Here is a 12,858-nt window from a genome sequence, read left to right on the forward strand (position 1 = left end):
TGGTGTAGGTTATTATGGTGAGATTTGTATGTCAGACATTTGTGGAATGATTCCCAGTCAGATTGTCTGTTGTGCTTCCTATATGTTTGTAGAGTGGGGCCCCAGTCCTGACTATGACCTTTGGGAGCTACCGTAATAAAAATAAATAACCTCAGTTGTGGCAAATCAGGGAATTCTACACGATTCCATTTCATCTCACAAGATACATATTAAAGTTCAGTTATTCCCCACCTCTCTGCAAACAGAAGCCTAGAAGAGGTAACATTATAATGCCACCCACCCTGATTAGTGGCTGGAAGACTTGATTGGATATGCAGAGCGCCAGACAGCTTTAGACTGAAAGACCCCCTAGCACTCTGCTGCCCATAAGCCAGCAAGAGAGAGATATGGGAACAGACTAGTTCATTGCTACTCACAATAGGTAATTTAAACCCTTGGTGGGGGTTTCCAAGTCTCTTGCCCCACTTTAGCTGAAACCACCCTCCAGCCCTGTAGTTATCTGTGTTTAGGATGCTGTGGGTCTGACCGATCCTCTATTTCAGGGTCAGAAGATATTTTTTCCACATCAGGGCCAAGTTGGCTGAGGCCTGGTTCGTTTTTTTGCCCTCCTTGTAGGATCATGGAGACAGAGTAAGTTAAATAGGAAAAGGACTAAGAAATGTAATATTAGAATATATGAACATTTAGGTTGTTGCAACTTGCAGCTGGTGTCCAGTGCAGATAAGAAGCCAAAAGGGCCAGTCCCCAGAAACAAGATACCTGGGATTTTGTGGGTGCTCCACTGGCCTTTGAGAAAAGGGGAGACTTGAAGACTCTGCAAATTGAGGAACCTCTTTAGTACCTTCTGTCCCCTTCACAGGGCAGGAAGGCGTGAGGATTCAGCAGAGCAATTTGAATCCTAGGGATAGGCAGTGGAGCATCACTCTTGAATTATCAACTGTGACAGGTTGTACCAGACCCTAAGACCCCCTTCTGGAGTCCTCATGGTCCTACCACACTCTATCCCAGAAAGAAGCAGTGGAGATGAGTCCTCCAAGTGGCCTAGAGAGGCTGCATGGGAAACAATCAGGGAGAGGCTACAGGGAAGCAGCCAGTCCAGGCCCAGCAGGCCCATATAAAAGGAGCTGCAGTAATTGAGCAGAGTCAGTTGCTACTGGGAGTCAGAGGAGTGAGGATGGTGTTCCTAACTGGCTGAATGAACTGTAATGCCTTGGCCAGAGCAGTTGCTGGCAGATACTGGGAGAGGGAGCGGGACGGGAGCGGGAGCTCTTGGCTGGCTGTTGGGACTTGGTAGCTGTAAGCCCTAAGGTAAGGGTGAAGGGGCCATTTGGAAAGTGGCCCAGAGAATCATAGCAGCATTGTGAGCAGTTGAAAGGGACACAGTGGCATATGGCTGCTATCCAGTGTGTCCCTGGGTTGGGACCCTGAGTAGTGGGCAAGCCTGGGTCTCTCCACTGACTAGAGGTGGAGTGGCCAAGGCCCTGAGCAGAGAAGTTGAATCCCAGAGTACCCTGAAGAAGGTCAGTGATATTGGATTTTAATACACTCCTAAAAGGAGACCTGAACTGTTTAGTGCCCAAGCTGGAGAGTTGGGACCAGAAAGGCCCAGAGAAGGCGAAGACATACCCTCCAGAGAGGGAGCCCCAAGATGCATGGCCCCCTACCAGGGCAGGATTGTTTAAAGACTGTGTGATTAAAGACTGGGGGAGGGCTGCATGAAGAGGCATTCCAACCAAGGGGTACTGGGATAGGTCCCTGTTGGACTGTTTACACTGAAAGGGGATTGTTTTGTGTTGTGTTACACATATGGACTGTGTGACTCAGGTGGAGGGTTGAGTCACGGAAGACCTACCACAGTTGCAGAGAGTGCAGGCACACACACACTCAGCCAATGGGGCACCTGTGAGAGGTGAGTGCCACCCCATTGTATTGACTATATGATGGGAGCTCTGTAATCCTCATGCTTAAAATCCATCTCTGTGTCCTCACACTTGTGTGCACTGATCAATTCTAAAATTCCAGTTTTAGAAAGTTTCTGAAGACTGATAGCTGTGTGGGTGTTTAGCGTCTATTATGGGGCCTGGCTGCCATGCAGTGCCCTCTTCTGTTGAGTGTGGCAGTGCGCCTTGCCTCAGTTTCTCCTCACCTAGGTTTTGTCCCTCTCAGAGATTCACATAGGCCAACTGTCCAGCTGGGTCACTGAGTTCAATCCCCTTTTGGGGGTAACAAGCCAAACAAATGAGGACCCAAATTAACAGAAGGTTCTTCTGGCTTTTGGGGCTTCTCTGCAGTCTGCTCTCTGGGTTCTGTTCCCAATCCCTGCTGGGTTACCTTGCAGTTTCTCTCGTTCTGACTCCCAGGCTACTTCCCCAGAGTCCTCTCACAATCTCCTGTAGACCCTTGCTCAGGACCTTCCACAGAAGCCTGCCTGCTCTATGGTTCCAACTTAGGTGTCTATTAAGCTATCACCTGACCCTCCTTAGTCCTGACCCCCTCAGGCTAGGAAGCAGCTAATTAATTATGGCACAGCTGTGGCTGACCCCATTCCCCTTAAACAGGCCAGTCACCCTGTAATGGGGTCAATTGCCTTTTTGTATCAGGGAGCAGGAAAGAACCTCTAGTCAGGCTCAGTTTGAGCTAGACTGTTCTTATTGCCACAATGCATCATCTTGTTGTTTTTGTTTATCGCAACAGATAACAAAAGGCAGTGTTATTTGTACAGCACCTAGCACAATGCAATCCTGGTTCACGACTGGAGCTCCTAAGAGCTATGCAATACAAATAATATCTTGCACTTCATTGGGAAAAGACCCAAGCTACATTACAAACTGTGGCTTTGATTCAGCCAAGGGGAGGCAACAACTTAATAGAGGTGCTCATCAATAAAAAGCCTACAGCAGAACCAGGAAATGCAGAAGCCCATGGAAAGGTAAGAAATGATCTCCAGACGTTGAAGGTTTGGTTTGAGGAGCCCAGGAAGGTTCAGACTAATTCTTTCTTAATCCAAATCAGTTTGCCTGCCTGACACAAGAAAGGGTTGAGGAAAAAAGATTACCTCACCTCACCTTACCTCACCTCAAGTCAGACAGAAGGAAGGGTCTAAAGCAGTAGTTCTCAACCTTTCCAGACTACTGTCCCCCTTTCAGGAGTCTGATTTGTCTTGTGTACCCAAGTTTCACCTCACTTAAAAACTACTTACTTACAAATCAAAAATACAGGTGTCACAGGATGCTGTTACTGAAAAATTGCTTCCTTTCACATTTTTACCATCTAATTATAAAATTGATTTGAAAGATAAATATCGTACTTGCATTTCAGTATACAGAGCAGTATAAAACAAGTCATTGTCCATACGAAATGTTAGTTTGTACTGACTTCGCTAGTGCTTTTTATGTAGCCTGTTGTAAAACTAGGCAGATATCTAAATGAGTTGCCATACTCCTGATGGCAAACCACTGGCCTAAGGAATACTGTGCTCAAATTTGTGCTACATAGTAACAAAAGCCAGGTAAAGGAGGTTAATGCTGATATTCTGATGTGAATTTATATTCTTTCTCACTTTGTCTGATTATCTAATGCCATATTTTTTAACAAATGAATTTCCTTTTTTATAAATAAGGATATTTAAAACAGGAAAAATGGTGCATTGCAAGGGATATTCTTTATTGTCTAAATATTTAGAATTGGGCATCTAAAAGATTATGGGCCAATTCTGATGTCTGTTATATCAATATAAATATGCAGTAATGACTTTTCATAAGTGGAGCTATTACAGGTTTAGATGGTGGTGATAAGGCCTTGACAAATTATTTACCTGGTAAATTCTAATGACTCATTTGGAAGCAAAAGTAGTATGAACTTTGGATACTACCCAAGAAATACAGAATGGGACCCTAATGTTAAAATCTTTTGGTTTGTAGGCCATAGGGGGGGTTTTCCCCTGAAGGAAGTGCTAAATTAAACCTTTTCTACTTTTCAGTTTAGGAATAACAGTGGACCAATTTCATACCTAGTGTAACATTGCTGAAGTCAATGTGGTTACATCAGTGACAAGTGTGGCCCAGTATAATTATAAAGCACTTACTAAGCTTGTATTTGCTATTGACACTGCATTTCACACATCTGCTTGATTTGTAGGGCTCCAAGTGCATGTGTGCACTCACCATTTTGACAAGTTTCAGAGTAGCAGCCGTGTTAGTCTGTATTCGCAAAAAGAAAAGGAGTACTTGTGGCACCTTAGAGACTAACAAATTAATTTGATCATAAGCTTTCGTGAGCTACAGCTCACTTCACGAAAGCTTATGCTCAAATAAATTTTCGTCTCTAAGGTGCCACAAGTACTCCTTTTTCTTCACCATTTTGTCTCTCTATTCTGGTACATTAGTTTTTCAATTTAGTATTCCCCTCAGTGTTCATGGCTTAGGGTCTCAAGATTCCTGCTTACTCAACTACTGTATAACTTGTATTTTACAGTAACTTTATTCACAGTAAAAAGTTTACCATACCGACTAAAAGTTGATGTAACTGTTATCATGAGATGCTGGAGTATCTCGACGTTTTCAGTAAAGTCTCCGTATTTTACAGTTTGTGTTCTGATCCCCAGTCTCCATGTGCTGATTTGCATGTTTTCATGTCTGACAGTTGTGCCTGATCTCCTATGTTAGGCCTAAATCCATATTTATGAGCTGACTAAGTGCAGGAGGTCAGGAGGGACAAAAGATGTCATCTCCATTCTCCTCTCTAACAGGAATGAAACACAAGACTGACTCTCTCCAGATGAGCCATTTAATGGAAAACAGGATTATACTCCATTATTTTTAATGTATATGGTGATCCCATATGAAAAAGGGAAAATAGCTTTTTCTTTTAAGATGTATTTGGGTAAATGTTGAAGGAAGAATAAAATATGTAACCTCAGAAAAAGAAAATGCAACAAATTGAGGCACTACCCTATCTTTGTATCTTCATCTGTCCAACCAGATTCTGTGCATTTCTCTCACAGAGCATAACTTCCAGCAAAGTCAAAGGCAGTTTTGCCTATGTAGGGACCGCAGCATCAAATATAAACACACTAAAACTGGAATATAATGTTTAAAATACAATGCACTGAAAACACTTAAATGGCATTAAATCTCCTGCAGATGGTAACAATCTACCCCTTCCAAAAATAAGCAAGTACTGTAGCTTAACATTAAATAATAGTACCTGACTATCATATAGCATTTTTCATCACTAGAGGTCAAAGCTCTTTACAAAAGATGTCAATATTTTTATTAGGACTGTCAAACTATATTAAAAACATTGCAATTAATTGAGATTAAAAAAATAGTTGTGATTAATTGCAGTTAAATAGTAGTAGAATACCAATTTATTTATGGATGTTTTTCTACATTTTCAAATGTATTAATTTCAGTTACAACACAGAATGTAAAGTGTACAGTACTCACTTTATATATTTTTATTACAAATATTTGCCCTGAAACAAGAGATGTATTTGGATGGGGTGAACTGAAAAATACTCTCTCATGAAGAGTCTCTATCATGAAGAGCAACTTACAAATGTAGATTTTTTTTTTTTTTTTTTACACAACTGCACTCAAACAAAACAATGTAAAACTTTAGAGCCTACAAGTCCACTCAATCCTACTACTTGTTCAGCCAATCCCTAAGACAAACATGTTTGTTTACATTTATGGGAGATAACACTACCTGTTATTTAGTGTCACCTGAAAGTGAGAACAGGTGTTCACATGACACTGTTGTAATATAAAGTGAGCATTGTATTGTGTTGCTAATATTTAGTCTCAAGTAACTATGTGCAACAGTAGCTCCAATGAGACTATGCTAGGACTCCTAGGTGCAACAATATTATAAGTACCGATAATATTCACTCACATGCAGAAGTGTTTTCAGGATCTGAGTCCAATTTTGTGACTAATTTTTTCTTTTCAAAGGTACTGGGGGCCTGCAGATTCAGTAGTGCTCTTGATTTAATAAGTACACCTAGCCCTTACCTAGCAGTGATACCCACACCCTCTCCCCCCAGAGCCCAGCCACAGGCTCCCCCCCCCCCATTGCCCCGATACCTGCACCCTCTCCTCCCCAGATGCCATGGACTCTCAGCCCAGACACCTGCCCCATCTCCTCCCCAGAGCCCGAGGATCCAGAGGGAGAAACAGCTTGATGCTCAGTCCCAGGCTTGCATGGAGTTTCCCACATGCCACCCTCTCCTTCCCTCAGGGCATGCTGGGAACTGCAGCTGCCAGGAATCCTCTAGCTCTCTCTCTCCCCTGAGCAGAGTCTTCTATGTGCGAGCTGGGCTCTGCTGAGTCCAGTGGCCCTTAGTGATAGGCTGCAGTGCTGCTGGCTATTTCTGTTTGATCTTGTACTTTCAGTACTTTTCGCAGACCTGAAGACGAGCTCTGTGAAAGCTTGAAGGCTTGTCTTTCTCACCAGCAGAACTTGGTCCAATAAAAAATATTACCTCACTCACGGTGTCTCTTTAGAGGAAATTATGACAGAGGAAGAGCCTAAAGCAGTTCCCCTGCAAGGCAAGGGTCCATTCCTCTATACTAGAAATTCATTCTAGAATCTGGCAATTGGGAATCTATGTAGCTCCATGCTGAATAAAGGATGACTTTTTTTTTTCTTTAACTAGGTGCTTTAGACTCTTGCAACATGATTCATCTTTTACACTGGAGTATTTCCAGTTATGTTAATGAGCTACCCCAATGTGAAACCATTATAAGAGAGGAGAATCGGGCCCTTAATACTTAACTTGGGCTGTTCAAAAGCTGTAAGATCTTATTGCAAGCCACCTCCACTGTGCATAAGGGCTGTATTATGCACCTAGATTCATTTGACTTCTTCCTTTGGAAATGGTTTGAATTAGTGGTCCTCAATATACAACCAATTTAGATTTAATAAGATAGTGCTTGTCTTTTAATAAAATAACAATAATTAAAACCATATTTCTTGTGGTTCAAATACTAGGCAATCAATATATTTCTGTGAGGAATTGCTGAGATGCTTGAAATATGGTTTTAATGATCAGCTGGAATTACTTTTATGCAGAAAAACTGTTTTTAATAAATGTAAATTAACTGTGCACTTGTGAGAGAAGAGGGACTAAACAACCTCCACAAAAGGCAAACAGAAGTAACAAGATACAAAAAGATCAAAATATCAAATGCCAAGAGAAGCAAAATAACTGTAGTCCACGTCAAAGATGGCCTTTTTTTTGATCCTTCTCTATTTCCCTGTTTTTTCGGAATGTGAGTGTAAAAATTTTTGCAACCATCAACTCATACAGAGTTGTTCTTCTAAAAGATTTATTTTAATTTTGAAGGCCCCTTTATCCCTGGCATAAGGGAATCAGTGGGTGCTGTAGAGCTGGCGTAGCTGGTTCTGTGCCAGCCATTCTCATAGTCAGGGTTCAGGGGGTCAGCTGGAGGCATGGCTAGAGAAGGGGAATGTGACTAAGGCTCTGCTCCCTTGGCGCCATTGCCGCTGGATGCAACCATTGCTCCCTGAAGTTGCTCTAAGGTGTTTTGGGGCCTAATCAAAACCCCGTTTTCCATTCCAAAGGGAGCTCACCAATAGCTAAGCCCATGTGTTGCAGATATTTTGAAACTAATGAACTATGACTCCACTAGGCAATATACTTACAAGGAGTTTTTGTTTTGGTAGCTTTCTGTGTGATCAAAGCACACATGAAACAGACTTTTATTTATCAACCACTTTTATTCTTTAACCCACTGGGGGCTCTCATAATATAAAGGAAACCCCTTTGCTTTGACCTTCCCATGCAGCTTTGTATATAAAGAGACATGAGACAAATTTATAAAAGTTACTTGAACTCTAGAAATAAAAGTCATTGTGCTGGGTATCCCAGCACTACAAACATGGTTAGAATCATGTGCAAAATATAAAAATAACTCAACAATTAGTTTATCATAAACTGTTAAAGGGTTCACTGTTGTAATCGGCTCATACAAAGAGTATAAAATATGTAAGAAATTTAACTTTTGCCCAAATCACATTTTTTTTTTAATGTAAGCCAATTCCTTTTTCAGTGTCAAATATACAGGCTTTTTAATGCTCTCCAAAATATCCATGTTTGTATATTTAGTTATTGTATTGTATTTGATTAACAGAATATCACCTTGCTTCATCCACCCTCCCCCCTCCCCGCCCCCCAAAATGCAATTTTTATTGCTGCTCAAAGGCAGGTATTTTTCATTTGCATTAATACCTACAGTAGCATGAGCAATATTATATGTGTAACTTGAGAAATATTTGCAGTCTGTTAAGAGTTTCTTTGCCTGTGTATGGCCACTAAGAGCTTGTTTGAATGGCACTCGCAGAGTGCACGAGAGGGGTGTGATTTGTAAAGTGCTGTAACGTGTTGCATTCCAACTGCCCAGGGTAGACCCTGCTGGCATGTTCCAAAAGGTTCCTAGTTCAGGTTAACAGATGACGTTAACACAAACTAGTTACCTTTTCGAATGCACCACCAGGATCTATATGGGTCAATTAGAGCACAGCACCTTAGTGCACTCCACAAATCACACCCCTCTGGCATGCTTTGCCCTTTATGTTGTTTCGATAGCATAGTACTGAATGTTCAAGAAGCTGCCTGATATTAGATTTAAATGAACCTCTTTCTAGGCATGCAAGTCTTCATAGGCACTAAATAGCAGCCTTGCGCTTCATTATAATAATGCTAAAAAAAATCATTTATACTAGCACCGAAAGCCCCACTCATGATTGTTGGCCTTTTGTGCTAAGCTCTGTACAGACAGAGGCACTTACAAGCTACAGCCCCAGTCCTGCAAACTGCTCCATGCAGGTGGATCCCTGTGTCCCACACTAAGGCCAGTGGGGCTTGGCCCATGTGGAGCAATTTGCAGGATCAGGAGCTTCTGCCCCACTCTTGCAAACAATTTTGCATGCAAGTAATGCCATTAAACTCAAAAGGGGCTACTGACGTGCATAAAGTTACTCACATGCAGAATTCTTTGTAGGATCAGGGAATCAGTGCCTAGTCCTTCAACTGGATCTAAATGGATTCAGTTGGAGGATTAGTACTTTAAATCCTAATCCTGCCAGCTATTCCATGGCTTTCCCTGGCTATCTTCAATGGGAGCTTCATCTCCCATCCCCTGCTGCCAAATATAATCTCTTTCTGTGGCCATCTTCATGCTCTTTTCTCATCCTGCTGGGGCCTGGAGCTAGATGTAGTGACTTCACAGGGCCTGTTTAAGAAGAGAAGTGGACAGGATGCACAGAGGGTTGCCTGGGGGTGGCAGGAAAGGATCTCATTTACATATGCTCCTCACCCTACTGTTTGACTCTGCAATCCATTCCCAGAGACATATTGTCTCCCTTCCACCCCAGTCTGAGTCAGATCTGACTGAGTCTGATTCTCAGACTGGCTGGTCTGGTGTGCCGCTGAAATGTGTGGCTGTAAGGGTCTAACATGTCCCCGAGAGTATACGTGGACCTGAATTTGACCCTTTATTGATATGTGTTCTACACAGACTTTTCTGGAAAAACAATATTCTACAGTATAATTAGCACCATGACAAAACCAGACCATCCCACCACTAATTTATGTTAGAAGTCATTTTAAACCACATATTAAAAAGTAATCCTTATTGTCTTCTTGGAGACTAGTGGCTGAATATTGTACGCTAGTGCAATGAGAAAATGCCTGTATGTCAGTGTTAATGGAATGAGCCAGAGCCGGCTGGCTTGGCCAACAGAAGTTTCCAGTGTCTCAGATGTTTGGGTGACTAATGGCTGTGGGATGACTGCTGGCACTGAGTTCTTGTTGAGAGAGGAACAATAGAAGGAGATGGGAATGGTAATTGCTCTTCATAGGGTGGGGCTTGGCTAATTTTGAAGATTCACACCAATAGAGATAGGTAAGACTGTTCACATAATATGAGAACAGGTCTGCCCTAAATGTCCCTCCAGAACACAAACCAAATCTTTTCTGAGATTTAGAAAAGTTCAGATACTTATTTACTAGGCTCTTTTCTTACAAGCAGAATCACTCAGGTGATAGATCCACTGCACCCAAGTGACAGGTTTCAGAGTGGAATCCCATTTACTTCTGCTGGCCTCCATGTGGGTGCAGGAGTCTACCCACATCTGGTAAGTTGTAGGATTGGGACCTCACTCTCCATTTTTCAGTACCTCTGTACATCTTTGTGTTTGCTGGGACTGGAATGGAAATGCTGAAATACCACCTGGAAGACTGTACTCTCAGTATGTGAGTATGTCAGGAAAAACATGGACAAATTGGAAAAAGTCCAGAGGAGAGCAACAAAAATTATTAATGGTCTAGAAAACATGACCTATGAGAGAAGATTGAAAAAATTTGGTTTCTTTAGTCTGGAAAAGAGAAGACTGAGAGGGAACATGATGATGTACATAAAAGATTGTTACAAGGAGGAGGGAGAAGAATTGTTCTTAACTGCTGAGAATAAGACAAGAATCAATGGGCTTAAAGTGCAGCAAGGGAGATTTAGGTTGGACATTAGGAAAAACTTTCTAACTGTCAGTGTGGTTAACCACTGGAATACATTGCCTAGGGAGGTTATGGAATCTCCATCATTGCAGATTTTTAAGAGCAGGTTAGACAAACGCCTGTTACGGGTGGTCTAGATCAGTGGTTCTCAAAGCCAGTCCGCCACTTGTTCAGGGAAAGCCCCTGGCATGCCGGACTGGTTTGTTTAACTGCCGCATCTTCAGGTTCGGCTGATCGCAGCTCCCACTGGCTGCTGTTCGCTGCTGCAGGCCAATGGGGGCTGCGGGAAGTGGCGCAGGCCAAGGGACATGCTGGACACCCTTCCCGCAGCCCCCATGGGCCTGGAGCGATGAACCGTGGCCAGTGGGAGCCATGATCGGCCGAACCTGCGGACACAGCAGGTAAACAAACCAGTCTGGCGTGCCAGGGGCTTTCCCTGAAGAAGCAGCGGACTGGCTTTGAGAACCACTGGTCTAGATAATACGTAGTCCTGCTATGAGTGCAGGGGACTGGACTAGTTGACCTCTCGAGGTCCCTTCCAGTCCTATGATTCTATGTCCTGTTTGATTGTAAGCAGGAGTTACCAGGGATCTTAGGAGAAGCCTGCTTTCTTGAGATTTGCAGCCTAACTTGCAAACTCAGATAGTTTTGACAAAGTGTAGAGAAATTTCTGAATGTTTAGTTGCTTATCTGAACCCTTCAAGCTCCATCCATTGCAATTCCAAACAAATCAGACCATCCTATTTCTTTTTTTTAAATTCAGATTATACTACTCCAAGAAGAACAAGAAAATCAATTCACAAGCAGGAGCTCTAGAACAGATATTCATCAATAACATTTTATAGGCTGCAAGCAAAACCCATGAGATGGATAAAATGTGGGCTCAACATAGCATTTCACATTATCATTCAAATTAATTGATGTTGCATGTTCGGTATGGGTTGGTTGTTGTGCATTAGGTTGTATATACTTGAAAATCAAAGTTTTGCTTATTTAAGACATAATCCAAACTGAGTTCTCACTGAGGCAAAGTTCCCATTGAAGTCAATAGATTTTACCCAAACAAAGACCCCAGTAGTATTTATCTAATAAAAGCATTCTAGCCCCTATACTACACCAGAACACCAAGCAGTACATCATACAGATCTAGGATTAATATTCATATAGCTTGAGCTGGGAGGGGAATAGAGCCTGTTTTCAAACACGAATAAAAGCAATGTCAGTGTTCTGTGCTGAATCTAAAGCTTTAAAAACCTCAGTTGGCAATTTTTAACTGTCCTCTTCCTTATCCCATGAGAGAAGGCTTTCAATGAGCCAGGGGCTTTAGAGGCTAAAGTGCTATACACTGTACACAGACAAGGACAAACAAACTACTGGAAAATTCAGCTTGCATATGGCATTAAATTTGAATGGCTCTGTGCAGCAAATCCATTGCTTTTTCATCGATGTGTTGGTGTTTTAAATAAAACTTTATTAAATAATTTATTTCGTTTCTTTAGTGTTTGAAAGAAAAAAATGCTGTATGAGACTTCCCTGAGTTTTTTCACAGCTGCCTGCCAAAAGTACTTGAGACTCCTCAGTGAGAAGAACTTTGCATAAGTAACTCTCCTGTTAAAGAACTTTCAGCTTTTCAAAATGTTTTTAAATGTCTAAGATTTTAACACACATCTGAGTCAGCCTTGAAACTTAGGCTTTGATCAGTTTCTTTCTGGACATACTGCATTGAAAACACTTGTGTAAAGCTGTAAGGATATAAACAGCAATATATTAGTGCTTTTTTTTATATGGATCGCATATAAATTGCCCCAGTTTAACCAAAGATGTGCTTTTCAATCAACTTAGTTAAGCCAATGCAAACTCCTGTGATAGCCTACTTAACTAGGTTTAAAGATGGTTTATGTTGATTTTGCTTCAGTCCTTAAAGGATCTGCTTAGTGAACAGGTGTCCGGTTTTCCACCGGAACACCCGGTCAAAAAGGGTCCCTGGCAACTCTGGTCAGCACTTCTGCCCGGGCCGTTAAAAGTCTGGAGGGCGGTGCTGCGGTGCTAAGGCAGGCTAGTCCCTAGCTTGTACCACGCTGTGCCCAGAAGCAGACAGCAGGTTCAGCTTCTGGGGGCGGGGGAGGACACGCCATGGGGCTCTGTGTGCTGCCTTTGCCCAGAGCACCAGCTCTGCAATCCCATTGGCTAGAAACCATGCAGGTGAGAGTGGTGCCTGCAGGTGAGAGTGGTGCTTGGAACCTCCTGGCCCCACACCGCGTAGGACCTGGACCTGCTGGCTGCTTCCAGGGTGCGCGCAACTTGGTGCCAGGACAGGCAGG

At 42.5% G+C, this 12,858-nt stretch overlaps 1 long non-coding RNA gene across 1 annotated transcript; it reads left to right on the forward strand.

Moving 5' to 3' along the window:
* Nucleotides 1-1,160: 1,160 nt before the first annotated feature.
* On the forward strand, nucleotides 1,161-12,190 carry LOC119856164. Its single transcript, XR_005293189.2, has 3 exons — nucleotides 1,161-1,308; nucleotides 2,695-2,929; nucleotides 11,301-12,190. It is a non-coding gene; the product is annotated as an uncharacterized LOC119856164 (long non-coding RNA).
* The last annotated feature ends 668 nt before the right edge of the window (nucleotides 12,191-12,858 follow it).

Source organism: Dermochelys coriacea, chromosome 5 (genome assembly GCF_009764565.3).
Source record: "Dermochelys coriacea isolate rDerCor1 chromosome 5, rDerCor1.pri.v4, whole genome shotgun sequence".
Lineage (NCBI taxonomy): Eukaryota > Metazoa > Chordata > Testudines > Dermochelyidae > Dermochelys > Dermochelys coriacea.